Genomic DNA, 13,062 nt, shown 5'->3' on the forward strand with positions numbered 1-13,062 from the left:
ATTGGCGCCTATAAAATAATACTGTCCTGGGGCTCCGGTATTTGGAATGCATGACAACCACTTCAGATGCTTGAGGTCCCAGGAATTACATGACACGCTCTCCACCCTGGTTTGCAGTCCTGACCTCCACATAATTGAGATTTTATAATAATTAAGCACCTGAGATATGATTTGCCATAATCCATCATTAGAAGAAAAAATTCATGTGGAAATCAGCCCAGAACTGGAAGTTTAAAATTAATTAAATGGCTCTTGATATATTCTGAAATAGGCTAATCAACTTCTGTACTGAATCTGACCATTTATAAAAACAGAAAGCACCACCGAACTACTGTACGTAGATACTGGCCATCAATCAGGATAGACCTGATTAAGCTGTGTGAACAAACAACCCCAAATTATCAGTGTCTCCCACTGACACGCATGCTGCATGTCTATCATGAACTACCCACAGGTGCACATTCTCAGGGGGGGAGCCAAACATCTATCTCCGTTTTGTCACTCCTGGTGGACAGCAAGAGATGCAGAGCACCGTATACTGGTTAATAAAACTTCTGCCCAGAAGTGACACCATCACCTCTGCCTTCGTTTCACTGGCCAAGACAAGTCAATGGTCACTCTTGAGTCCAGCCAGGTCGGAAGGAGCAATCCTTCTGCTGGGGATGGAACCATGGGAAAGGAAACTGAAATATTCGGTCAACAGAAGTACCATCAATGAGAGTGACTATAAACGAAGGGATGCAGATACCATCACAGGTGTTTCCAACAAAGAATAGTGACAGCACCCTCTTCCCATAGAGAACGGACGTGACTTCAGAATCTCTCTGACCTCAACATTCCAGAAAAGTGACTGAGGACGGCAAGTGAGATACTAAGTATTTGCCAACTCTTCTCTACAGTCAAATAATCCATGGTTGGGGGTTAAAGAAAGACTTCCCAGAAGTAACATCTGAAGCGAGGACAGGTGATGCCCGGGGCAGGAGAGGAAGGGGCAAGGCTGTAGCAGAACTAGCAGCAGGTGCAGAGCTCCAGAGGCGGATGGCGCGGGCCAACGCGAGGCTGGCACAGCACTCCCGGTGCAGAAGGGCAGAGCTGGGGCTCACGTGGTGACAGAGGACAGAGAAAAGTGAGACATGGCAAGGAGAGCCGACTGATCTGACTGGACCTCATAGGGGCTGAAGGAGAAGAAATCAAACTTGACATGTGTTTTTTTGTCCTGGGGAGTCTGGAAGACACTGACATTCAGGGATGAAGCACAAAGGAGGAGGAGCAGGCCTGTGGGGGAACTACAAGGCCACTCCTAGGCACATGAAGTCCGAGTCCCCCCTGGGACCCACATTTAGACACGTAAGTGGGGTGTGTGCAGGGCACAGACGGGGAACTCAAGGTAAGAGCTGAACACCAAAAATGGACCATCAGCTTAGAGATGGCAACTGAAGTCTGGGGTCCAATGAGCCTGTTCAGGGGGCAATCAGAGTGGGAAGCACAGAAGACAGGTCAGAGCTCAGGGAAACAGCACTGAAGAAAGGAGAGAGGTGAGCATGGGGAGAGGGGGCTGGAGACAGACAGACCAAGAAAGATGGGCTGAAGAGAAGCCTCTGAATTTACCCTCAAAGTGGGGCACGTGTGACCTGTGAAGAGCAGGGGAAAGTCGGGAGGGTAGGGTTAGGGCGGTGACTAGAAGAGCAAATGGGAGGTGGGAGGACAGAGACCACCCTTAACTCCCCAACAAACCCCAAGGACAGCACTGCCTCCCTCCCACAACCCTCCCTCCCATCCGTCAGAATGAAAGTCTCCATTAGGGTTAAAATAAGATGAACACAGATGTTTTCCTAAAAAGTATTTTTATGGTTCTAATATTTAAGTTAATGTTTTGTGGAACTGTGACTTCTTTTAAGCTTAAAAATGACTGCATACCACGTTTTACTGCCTAAAGGAAATTAGTCCTAAATATTCATTAGAAGGACTGATGCTGAAGCTTCAATACCTTGGCCACCTGATGCAAAGAACTGACTCACTGGAAAAGACCCTGATGCTGGGAAAGATTGAAGGCAGGAGGAGAAGGGAACGACAGAGGATGAGATGGTTGGATGGCATCACCAACTTGATGGACATGAGTTTAAACAAGCTCTGGAAGTTGGTGATGGACAGGGAAGCCTGGCTTGCTGCAGTCCATGGCATCTCAAAGAGTCAGACATGACTGAGTGAACTGAACTGAACTGAACTGAAAGATACAAAGAACACACACTGCCTCCTCACGGATGACTCTCAAGCTTGTCCTTCCAGCCCAGATCTCTGCACCCACTTTCTGGCTGTCCCATGGGTGTCCTGCTCACCACTCAAACCTAACCTGTACAAGGCTGATGACTGCACCCCTCCAAGGGTACTGTGACCCCCCAGGAAAATGAAATTCCTGGTGAGTCAGAAAAATATATTACTTAAATTGTTCAAACAACATTTTAAGTCAACTATACTTCAATCAAATACATTTTTTAAAAGTTGTTCGGGTTTCCTTGGTGGTCCAGTAGTTAAGAACTTGCCTTGCAATGCAGAGGACACTGGTTCAATCCCTGGTCTGGGAAGATGCCACATGCCACTGAACAACTGAGCCTGAGAGCTGCGAATACTGGAACCCATGCACCCTAGAGCGCGTGCCCCACAGCGGAAGAAGCCACCGCGATGAGAAGTCCTCACCCTGCAATGGAGAGCGGCCGTGGTTCGCTGCAACTAGAGAAAGCCTGTATGCAGCAATGACCTACCGCAGCCAAAAAATAAAACAAACAACAAATAAATCTTTAAAAATATGTTTTTCAAGACCACTATGTTCTGTGGTGAACTGTTAACAAAACAGTATCACCCCAAGAATCTCTGCCTAGTAAAACTGCAAACATGGATTCTTGTTATAAACAAAGATACTATGTCTATTTTCTCAGTCACAAGTACTTGGTCATCCCTTCCTTTGTTTTACCCCTGAGTTATAAGAATCTATTTTTATAATGAACAAATTAGTCACACTTAACATTTTTATTTTAGTTCTTATCCACCTCAGTGACCAGTGTTACACCAAGTCACCTGGGGCCAAGGGCCAGCTGTTAGGAATTAGAAAGTTGAGGAGCCTCCCTGTCCCCATCTAGTTGTGTTGTTAGCCATTTCTCACTCGGTTCGGAAATCATGGTTCATGGTTATTGGTCCCTGCTGTTCACTTCCTTCTGTTCAGCCTAAATACATTTCTCTACTGAACTTTAGATATACATATCCAACTGGCCAGCAGACACTTCAGACTCACCATGAGCAAGTTCATTACACTTACACACACACACACACACACACACACACACACACGTGTCCCACAACCATCTGATCATCCCAACTAGAATCTCAGCATAACTTTGACTCCTTCCTCTCCTCTACAATCCAAGACCAATTCCACCTCCTGAATCGCTCAGATCTATCTGCCTATTTCAATTCCTACCTCTACCGTCTGGATCCAAGCTTCCATCCCCTCTTGCTTGGCTTCCTAAAATAGCCCTTAAACAGAAGGAAGCAGGGAAACAAGGGAGGACTTCCTGACTAGCTAAGAAGACTTTATATGTCTACAAGTGCAGTTCTGGTGTTGCTGGGGGAGAAGGGTTGCCCCTAGTAATATCTCAGTTATAACTTTTATCCCTTTAGAACATTTGAACTTAAATCCTTGTTTTCCTTAAAAAAAAATCTCAAGAGTGTTTAATGTGACTATGACATTTCAATCAATGAAAGAACAAAGGTTCAAGAATCAAAGCTAAGTTTTATGTTTTTTCTACTGCAAAGAAATGGAGTATGAGACTAATAAGCAGCCTACAAAATACAAAACAAAAACACATCTTTATTCAATCAGCTTTCAAGTATCTTCAAGTCTCTAAAATTTTCCCCAAATTTAATCATTTGGTCTCCACCCCTCCAACTGAGAATGTTTGTACCTTATGCTTCTATTGCTACTGTAGGATAACTAGTTCTTCTTCATCAGGTATTTGCTACTGACATTTTACCCATAATTAATATAATCTTGGGCTGGCCTGGGCTTCCCTGGTGGCTCAGAGGGTAAAGCATCTGCCTGCAATGTGAGAGACCTGGGTTCAACCCCCCAGGTCGGGAAGACCCCCTAGAGAAGGAAATGGCAACCCACTCCACTACTCTTGCCTGGAAAATTCCATGGACAAAGGAGCCTGGTAGGGTACAGTCCATGGGATTGCAAAGAGTCACACACGACTGAGTAACTTCACTTCTCTTCTTGGGCTGGCTCAGTGGCAAAGAATCCTACCAAGCAGGAGACTCTGGTTCAATCGCTGGATCCAGAAGATCCCCTGGAGAAGGAAATGACAATGCATTCCAGTGTTCTTACTTTGATAATCCCAAGGACAGAGGAGCCTAGCAGGCTACAAAGAGTCACAAAGAGTCAGACATGACTCAGTGACTAAACAACAACAAATATCATCATATGGCATATAGTTTTTTCAATTTGTTAAGGTCAACTAGAATTCTTTCATATTTTACAGAGCATCAGTGACTCCATGAAATCTGCTAACTTAATGTCATATTCTCCAATTCTTAAACAAATTACCTTTGGGTATATTAAGCATAACTAGTCCCTTTGTTCTATCCCTCCTCATATCACTTCATTGGTTGTGAGAACAAAGATAGATGTTCATGGAAGTGACATTCATTCATTAATTCATTTATATACCATTACTTCAATCAAGAGAAAGTATCAGCTTACTAAAGTTAAGAGGAACATATCTATTATTGTCCCAAGGTTTACATGTTTTATGCACAGAAGGCAGTTAGATTAGTCAACTGCTATTTAGTTTATGCAAAACTCAGTTGGTAACTAGTTTCCTCTAGAAATGACAGTAGTTTATTTGACAATTTGATCTGATATGCCTTTTATTTATCATCTATGTATTCAATGTCAGAGTTATCTATAATGTCCATGGTGAAATCTATCAATATTTTGGCTGTCTTTTTAAGCTAGTCATAACACTTAACATATTTTAATTCTCAGGGACTTCTCTTTATCTCCACAATTTAAAAAATTCTAACAATGACACCTGCCAGTTCCTTCAGTGTGCACTGTGCCTGACTAATACAAATAGTTCCAGTTCTTCAAAGCACTCTTTAACTCTTTTTCTATTTGGACTCTCTTTACTTTCTTTAAAACTGGGAACTTCTCCAGGCCCCTTCACATCTGATATCTCTTATGAAGAGTGAATCGAATAAGACATTAAAAGACTCTGCCTTTTCACCAGCTTCTGTTATCAGTTTTCTGGCCCTGTCCATCAGGGACCCATGCCAAGCAACTGGTGAAATTATATGACAACAAAGTCTTTCTGAAACTTACAGTAACTAGCCCATATGGACAGGGTCCAAAGTGGACGCACAGTAAGATTCTCTCTGATGTGGGGAAAGTTTGTAACATGAGAATAGGATGGAATATAGATTGCTTTTTTCAATTTATTGCATTTTATTTTTTCTCAGCTTCTCATGCCTCTTCCAAGAGGATGAAAAAGGAGGAGAAAAAATTTCAGACCATCTCTAGTCATTTAAAATCAGTCAGACCATTTTATCATTTTAACACAGACAAATGAAGATTCCTCAAGATCTGGACTCTTTTCACCTGGCTGTGTCTATCTTGGTGACTCAGAGGAGTAGTATACAAGGAAACACATGGACTCTACTGGCCCAGAATGTTTGAGGCCTTTTATCAGAGGACCATGAGTGAGATAACATCTTGTGGGTAGAAAGTAAGAGACGTAGGTAGGAGAAGGTGGCTTCTGATCTCTCTCAGTTTGCTTTGGTCTCCTCTTCCCATCACACAGCGCTTGGAAAGAACTAAGGACCCAGAGCCAAGCTCATCAGCCCTCCACCAGCAGTGAAAAAAAAACTCCATCAGTGTTTATTCAGTCTGCTAAGCCCGTGAAAACTGAATTACATTTCCAAAATGCCACTGTTGCCAACAAGCTGAAATAGGAGAAAAAATGTGCAACTTTCTGTGGTCAAAATGTTTTAAGAGCTTTCTTCAAGATTAAAGAGCTGACAGAATCAAGAAACGGGAAAAGATACGTAGGCCCTCTTTGGCTGCTGTACCCACCAATCTCTACCTTGATCAAACACATCTGAGTTCACCCAGTATAAGCAGAGGAAAATCTTTTTTTCCTGAAAAACCTACTGCTTCATACACAAATCAATATACACCTTGTGAAAAACTTGTTTAAAATGTCCTAGACCAGTTTCCTAAGCCTCTACAGCAGGTGTTTTTCCATACTGCATGAATCACACCGAAGTTCTTGCTGACCTTCTTTTGAACAGAGATTTTTTTTTTTTTCCTCAGAACCAGGAAACATTGTCTCATTTTTGTGAAAGACTATTTTCCATTCCAAGCTTTCCACAGAAAATTCTATTTATCTGTGGTCTGACACTTTAAGCATCATTACTCAACTTAATTTGTTCTTATGAGTTCTTAAGAGTCTAGAGAAGACCAGCAGTCAGCTATTGCTTAAAACCTATTTCTTCTAATTTATCATTCTTTGGTGGTAGCATGGTTTTACAGGTTTCTTTTAACATCAGCTGATACAGTATGGTCACCTCTCAGCTTCCAAGCCTGATGTATTGAAAGTGAAATTCACTGAACCAGATTCATTAACTGGAAGAATGATAATACTGCATGAGAAACTAAAATTCTTCCTCATCAGCTACTCTTAAGTGTTAACAAAGAAGAGGGCCAGCAGACAGAACCAGTGGCTAGAATACCACAGGAAAACTCCTTAGAGTTAAAAGGAATCCAAAGTATAAGTGTCCCTATGATTTATATTACTGCAGCCAAAATTTGACACTGTGAAGCACTGTGGTTCGTGGACCACCTGCATCAAAGTCGATACTAGTGTTTGTTTTAAAATACAAGTTCCCAATTCCAATTAAAATAAATAAATTAATATTTTTAATTCACATAATTTAAAAATAAATAAAATACAGATTCCAAGGCCTCATCTCAGAAGGATACCCCAGTGGTGTTCATCTCCTGGCCACTGGTAAGCTTCATTCTATCTCAGCCGTAGTCTACAGAGGTCAGCTTTTGGAGAAAGTGACTGGGAAGACTTGGGTTTGGTTTTCTCATGCTTCCCTCCCCTGCCAGTCCTCAGAGTCCTCTACAAAGAGGCCAGAATTGGGCATGAGTTGGATAGGACACTTAGTCCTCAAAAAGTTTTGCTGAGTGTACTATCTTAGATTAGCCTCAAGTAGTCATTTATTTATTTTTAAAGGGTCTATAAAGGACAGACCATTTTTGGTTTGTAAAGGACAGCACAATTTTTTAGCGCTATTCAATGTTGACTATATAGCTTTTGTTTGTTTATTTGCTGGGTTTTTTTCTTTGCGATCGCAGCATTTGGGATCTCAGTTGCCCAGCTAGCAATGGGCATATACCCCGCAGTGGAAGCCTTAGCCACTGGACCACCAGGGAGGTCCCTTGACAGTATGTTTTTTAATTTTATTTTTAATTGGAGGATAATTGCTTTAAAATATTGCATTAGTTTCTGCCATCAGCCAGTTCAGTTCAGTTGTTCAGTCGTATCCAACTCTTTGCAACCCCATGAATAGCAGCACGCCAGCCCTCCCTGTCCATCATCAACTCTCAGTCTACCCAAATCCATGTTCATTGAGTCAGTGATGCCATCCAACCATCTCATCCTCTGTCATCCCCTTCTCCTCCTACCCTCAATCTTTCCCAGCATCAGAGTCTTTTCAAATGAGTCAGCTCTTCGCATCAGGTGACCAAAGTATTGGAGTTTCAGCTTCAACATCAGTCCTTCCAATGAACACCCAGGACTGATCTCCTTTAGGATGGACTGGTTGGATCTCCTTGCAGTCCAACAGACTCTTGAGAATCTTCTCCAACACCACAGTTCAAAAGCATCAATTCTTTGGCGCTCAGCATTCTTCACATTCCAACTCTCACATCCATACACGACCACTGGAAAAACCATAGCCTTGACTAGATGGATCTTTGTTGGCAAAGTAATGTCTCTGCTTTTGAATATGCTATCTAGGTTGGTCATAACTTTCCTTCCAAGGAGTAAGCGTCTTTTAATTTCATGGCTGAAATCACCATCTGCAGCGATCTTGGAGCCCAGAAAAATAAAGTCAGCCACTGTTTCCCCAACTATTTGCCATGAAGTGATGAGACTGGATGCCATGATCTTCGTTTCCTGAATGTTGAGCTTTAACCCAACTTTTTCACTCTCCTCTTTCACTTTCATCAACATGCTCTTTAGTTCTTCTTCACTTTCTGCCGTAAGGGTGGTGTCATCTGCATATCTGAGGTTATTGATATTTCTCCTGGCAATCATACATCAATATGAATCAGCCATAGGTATATATATATATCCTCTCCCTCTTGAACCTCCCTCCCACCTCCCACCCCATCCCACCCCTCTAGGTTGTCACAGAGCACTGGGTCTGAACCCTCTGTGTCATACAGCAAATTTCCACTACCTACCTGTTTTACATATGGTAAGATATATGTTTCAATGTTACTCTCTGAACTCGTCCCTCCCTCTCCTTCCTCCACTGTGTCCGCAAGTCTGTTCCCTATGTCAACATCTCCACTGCTGTCCTGCAAATAGGCTCATCAGCACCAACTTTCTAGATTTCATATATATGCATTAATATACAATATTTGTTTCTCTCTGACTTATTTCACTCCACATAATAGGCTCTAGGTTCATCCATCTCATTAGAACTGACTCAAATGTGTTCCTTTTATGACTGAGTAATATTCCATTGTATATATGCACCACAACCTCTTTATCCATTTACCTGACAATGGACATCTAGGCTGCTTCCATGCCCTTACCTGTTGTAAATAGTGCTGCAATGAACATTGCGGTACATGTGTCTTTTTCAATGATGGTTTCCTCAGGGTATATGTCCAGTAGTGGGATTGGTGGGTCTTGTGGAAGTTTTATTCTCAGTTTTTTAAGGAATCTCCATACTGTTCTTCATGGTAGCTGTATCAATTTACATTCCCAACAACAACACAAGAGGTTTCCCTTTTCTCCAAACCCTCTCCAGCATTAATTGTTTGTAGATTTTTTGATGATGGTCATTCTGACCAGTATGAGGTATCATCTCATGAAACTGTAGTTTCAATTTGCATTTCTCTAAGGGTCGCAAATATGCAGGTCAGGAAGCAACAGTTAGAACTGGACATGGAACAACAGACTGGTTCCAAATAGGAAAAGGACATCAAGGCTGTATAGTGTCACCCTGCTTATTTAACTTATATGCAGAGTACATCATGAGAAACGCTGGACTGGAAGAAGCACAAGCTGGAATCAAGATTGCCAGGAGAAGTATCAGTAACATCAGATATGCAGATGGCACCACCCTTATGGCAGAAAGTGAAGAGGAACTAAAAAGTCTCCTGATGAAAGTAAAAGAGGAGAGTGAAAATTTGGCTTAAAGCTCAACATTCAGAAAACGAAGATCATGGCATCTGGTCCCATCACTTCATGGCAAATAGATGAGGAAACATTGGAAACAGTGTCAAACTAATTTGGGGGGCTCCAAAATCACTGCAGATGGTGATTGCAGCCATGAAATTAAAAGACGCTTACTCCTTGGAAGGAAAGCTATGACCAACCTAGATAGTATATTGAAAAGCAGAGATATTACTTTGCCAACAAAGGTCTGTCTAGTCAAGGCTATGGTTTTTCCAGTGGTCATGTATGGATGTGAGGGTTGGAATGTGAAGAAAGCTGAGCGCCAAAGAATTGATGCTTTTGAACTGTGGTGTTGGAGAAGACTCTTGAGAGTCCCTTGGACTGCAAGGAGATCCAACCAGTCCATTCTGAAGGAGATCAGCCCTGGGATTTCTTTGGAAGGGATGATGCTAAAGCTGAAACTCCAGTACTTTGGCTACCTCATGCAAAGAGTTGACTCATTGGAAAAGTCTCTGATGCTGGGAGGGATTGGGGGCAGGAGGAGAAGGGGACGATAGAGGATGAGATGGCTGGATGGTATCACCGACTCGATGGACATGAGTCTGAGTGAACTCCAGGAGTTGGTGATGGACACGAAGGCCTGGCGTGCTGCGATTCGTGGGGTCGCAAAGAGTCGGACACGGCTGAGTGACTGAACTGAACTGAACTGAGTAATGCATGAGCAATGTTGAGCATCTTTTCATGTCCATCTTTCCTTAACTTGTCTCTACTTTTCGCCTCACTCTGGACCCATTTCTTTCATCCTAGCTGCCCTACCTGTTCCTCTACTCTTCTTAATCCCAGTATCTATAACCAGCAAACTGTCTTAAAGATAAAAATGTAATACCTCTCGGGTTACATATTTCATTTAACTAACTCGTAGGAGTTTTAAACTTCTCAGCTACCAGTACTTTGGAAATTTTTGCTCACACATGGTCAGTTCTTTACTGTTTCCAAATAAAATCCACCATAACTATTTGCTCTTAGTAAATAAAATGAATTCAATAACAGGGCATGTCCCTTCTCTTCCCTATAGCTATAGGCTTGCCTCCATTTCAGCCAAACTAGTCATTTTTTATACTGCCAGGCACCAGGGGCTCTGCCTGTTCTATTCTGGTTACATCATTATCAACAAAAGATTTACAAACAGGTTTCCATGGCAAGAAACCAGAACAAATGAAACAGTCCAAGAGAAACGTAAACTGGAAAGATAAGGCTAAACCCATTTCTGATGACACTGGAATGCAACCTTCCCGAAAGGAACCACTGAAATTACTGGCATTTCCCTGAAATGCAACAGGAACCATACAATAAATGAAGACATTAGTTTTTATTGGTATAATAGTTACAGCTCCATGCAAAAGACTCTAATGACACAAGGGCAGTCACCTTCTGCATACAAATTCGTTTCCTTGTTTAATGGACTAGACAAGGATTGCCATTTTAATTCATGGCCCTCCATAAAATGAACATTTACAATAATCTCCTTTTGAATCTTTATGTTTTCTGTAACCTTGATAGCAAAGTGCTGCTATCAACAATTATCTAAGTGTAAACAGTTGTTAGAAAAGGCAGAAATTGGTAGCAGTGGGTCAGCTGAAAAGAAGTGGGTCCGGAAAAAGAGTGCAGTGGTTGTAGACTTATGACAGTGTTGGGACTCAAGCTGTAGGCTCCTCTCAGGTGGATAACACAGCAGCACACACAAAGAACACAGATATTGTACCGTATGCGAAAAGAAACATTTTCACATTCACACAGGAGACCAAGCCAAAACCTATGACTTTTTCCTCTTTGCAGCCCTAACCTCTTCCTCGCACACAGTAGGCAGTCAATAAATGCTCACAGAAGGAAAGAAAGCATAATACCTAATTCAGAGTCAGGAAACTCGGTGATGTTAAAAAAAATTATTCTGCAAATAAAATGACATCATTTCACACAAAGGGGAGGTGAATGGATTTCTCTACCTCTCAGTAACAGGAAGCCACTCTGACCATCTTAATGCTTAGAATGGGAATAATTTCTTGTTTCTCAATTTCCTCTCTCTCAAAATTCTTCCCCCACCTCCATCATCAACCCATAAAGATGAATGCAGGTCTTTCAGGACTCAACAAGACTGTTACAGGAAAGCATAAGCATTCTTCAATATGTACCACCATAATTTGCTTGTTTACAGAAAAAAAAACCACAAAATTTGATAGCATCTTCCCTGGCCCACCTCCTCCACAGCCTCTCATTGGTGATGATTTAAATACTGTTTTGCCTATAACCACAGCCTCAGCAAAGAAGTCAAAGTCAAATCTGCCTTTTTCATAACCATAATAAAGGTCTGTTATAAGACATGAACTTGCTGAGTAAATCATTAAACCGAAAGCGATGGGTGTGGATTCAGTAATTCTAATCTCTTCCTACATAACCTCAAAAGTTCTCAGCGCCCTGCGCACCAGCATGGCGGCCTCCCTCAGTCTCCCCCACAGGCTTTCTCTCCCTCTCCCCTTGCTTCCTATCCCCGTCTGGTGCCAGCCTGCGTTCTGTCCCTTCACACCAGCTTGCCATTGCTATTCCCACCATCTGGAGTCAGTCTTCACTATCTCTGTCTCATCAACTCTCCATCTATTTTAAAATATCATCTGAAAACATATGTTTCCCCCCCACACACCCCTTTCAATTTCCTCTCTGCTTTTATTTATTTCATCCTCTGACTTCCTTCAGCTCTGAAAAACCCATCTGATTCACTTCAGAAAACTGCTCTACAAAGGGCTGTAACTGCATTTGATATGAAAGATTGTAATCTCTCAGGTCTGAAATATCTCATATGAGTGGTCAGCACATGCTCCTCCATTTTATCTCCACGAAAATGGTGGAAAGAGCGAGAAAGACTACAAACTAGGAAATGAGGGCATTTCTAACATTAAAATTACTTCGAAGGCCATGGAGCATTTCCAAGTGTCCAGTGCCGTTCAGCTCTAGCACACAAGCCACAGACAGACCATCCCAAGATCACCATTGAAAGTCGTTGTCCTGAACATCTTTTCAAACACTTAGAACTCAAGAAGAGACTGCTTAAGCCACTTTCAGAGTGGCCAATAAGTAAGCCGGGGGAAAACTTAAAAAGCCTCCCTCCATCCTTTCTATATCCCTTTAAAAACTTTCTCAGTAACCTGGACCAAAAGGAAAAAAAAAAGGAAACAAAAAGCCCTGAAACAGAAGATGAAAGTCCTTGAGACACCCAGTCGGTCAGCAACTTCCAGACTGCCTGGCCACCTGGTTCTACTGTCTCTTTACTTTCTCTAATTAACCTCTGCTGCCATGATTATTTCCTTTTAATTCTCCTGACTAATGTTTATTAATTATGTGCGGGATTCATGGTGCTCAACCATTCTCCACCATCAGCCAAAAGCCTTTCTGCAGCATGCTGTTGGTTTTGATTCTTTCATCTTATTTGCCTTTTCTTTCTTTATTCCCCCCTCCACACAATGAAGAAGCTGAAAAATGAGAACCTCACTCTCAAACTCCACTCTATTGTCAGTTCCTCGGGCTGCAGCACTTGTGA

The 13,062-nt window shown here is 42.1% G+C and overlaps 1 protein-coding gene across 2 annotated transcripts in view; it reads right to left on the reverse strand.

Moving 5' to 3' along the window:
* Positions 1-13,062, reverse strand: part of NEBL (nebulette) — a 386,786-nt gene that overhangs the window by 304,526 nt on the left and 69,198 nt on the right. The window lies entirely within an intron of this gene.

The sequence above is a fragment of the Ovis aries genome, chromosome 13, assembly GCF_016772045.2.
Source record: "Ovis aries strain OAR_USU_Benz2616 breed Rambouillet chromosome 13, ARS-UI_Ramb_v3.0, whole genome shotgun sequence".
Classification (NCBI taxonomy): domain Eukaryota; kingdom Metazoa; phylum Chordata; class Mammalia; order Artiodactyla; family Bovidae; genus Ovis; species Ovis aries.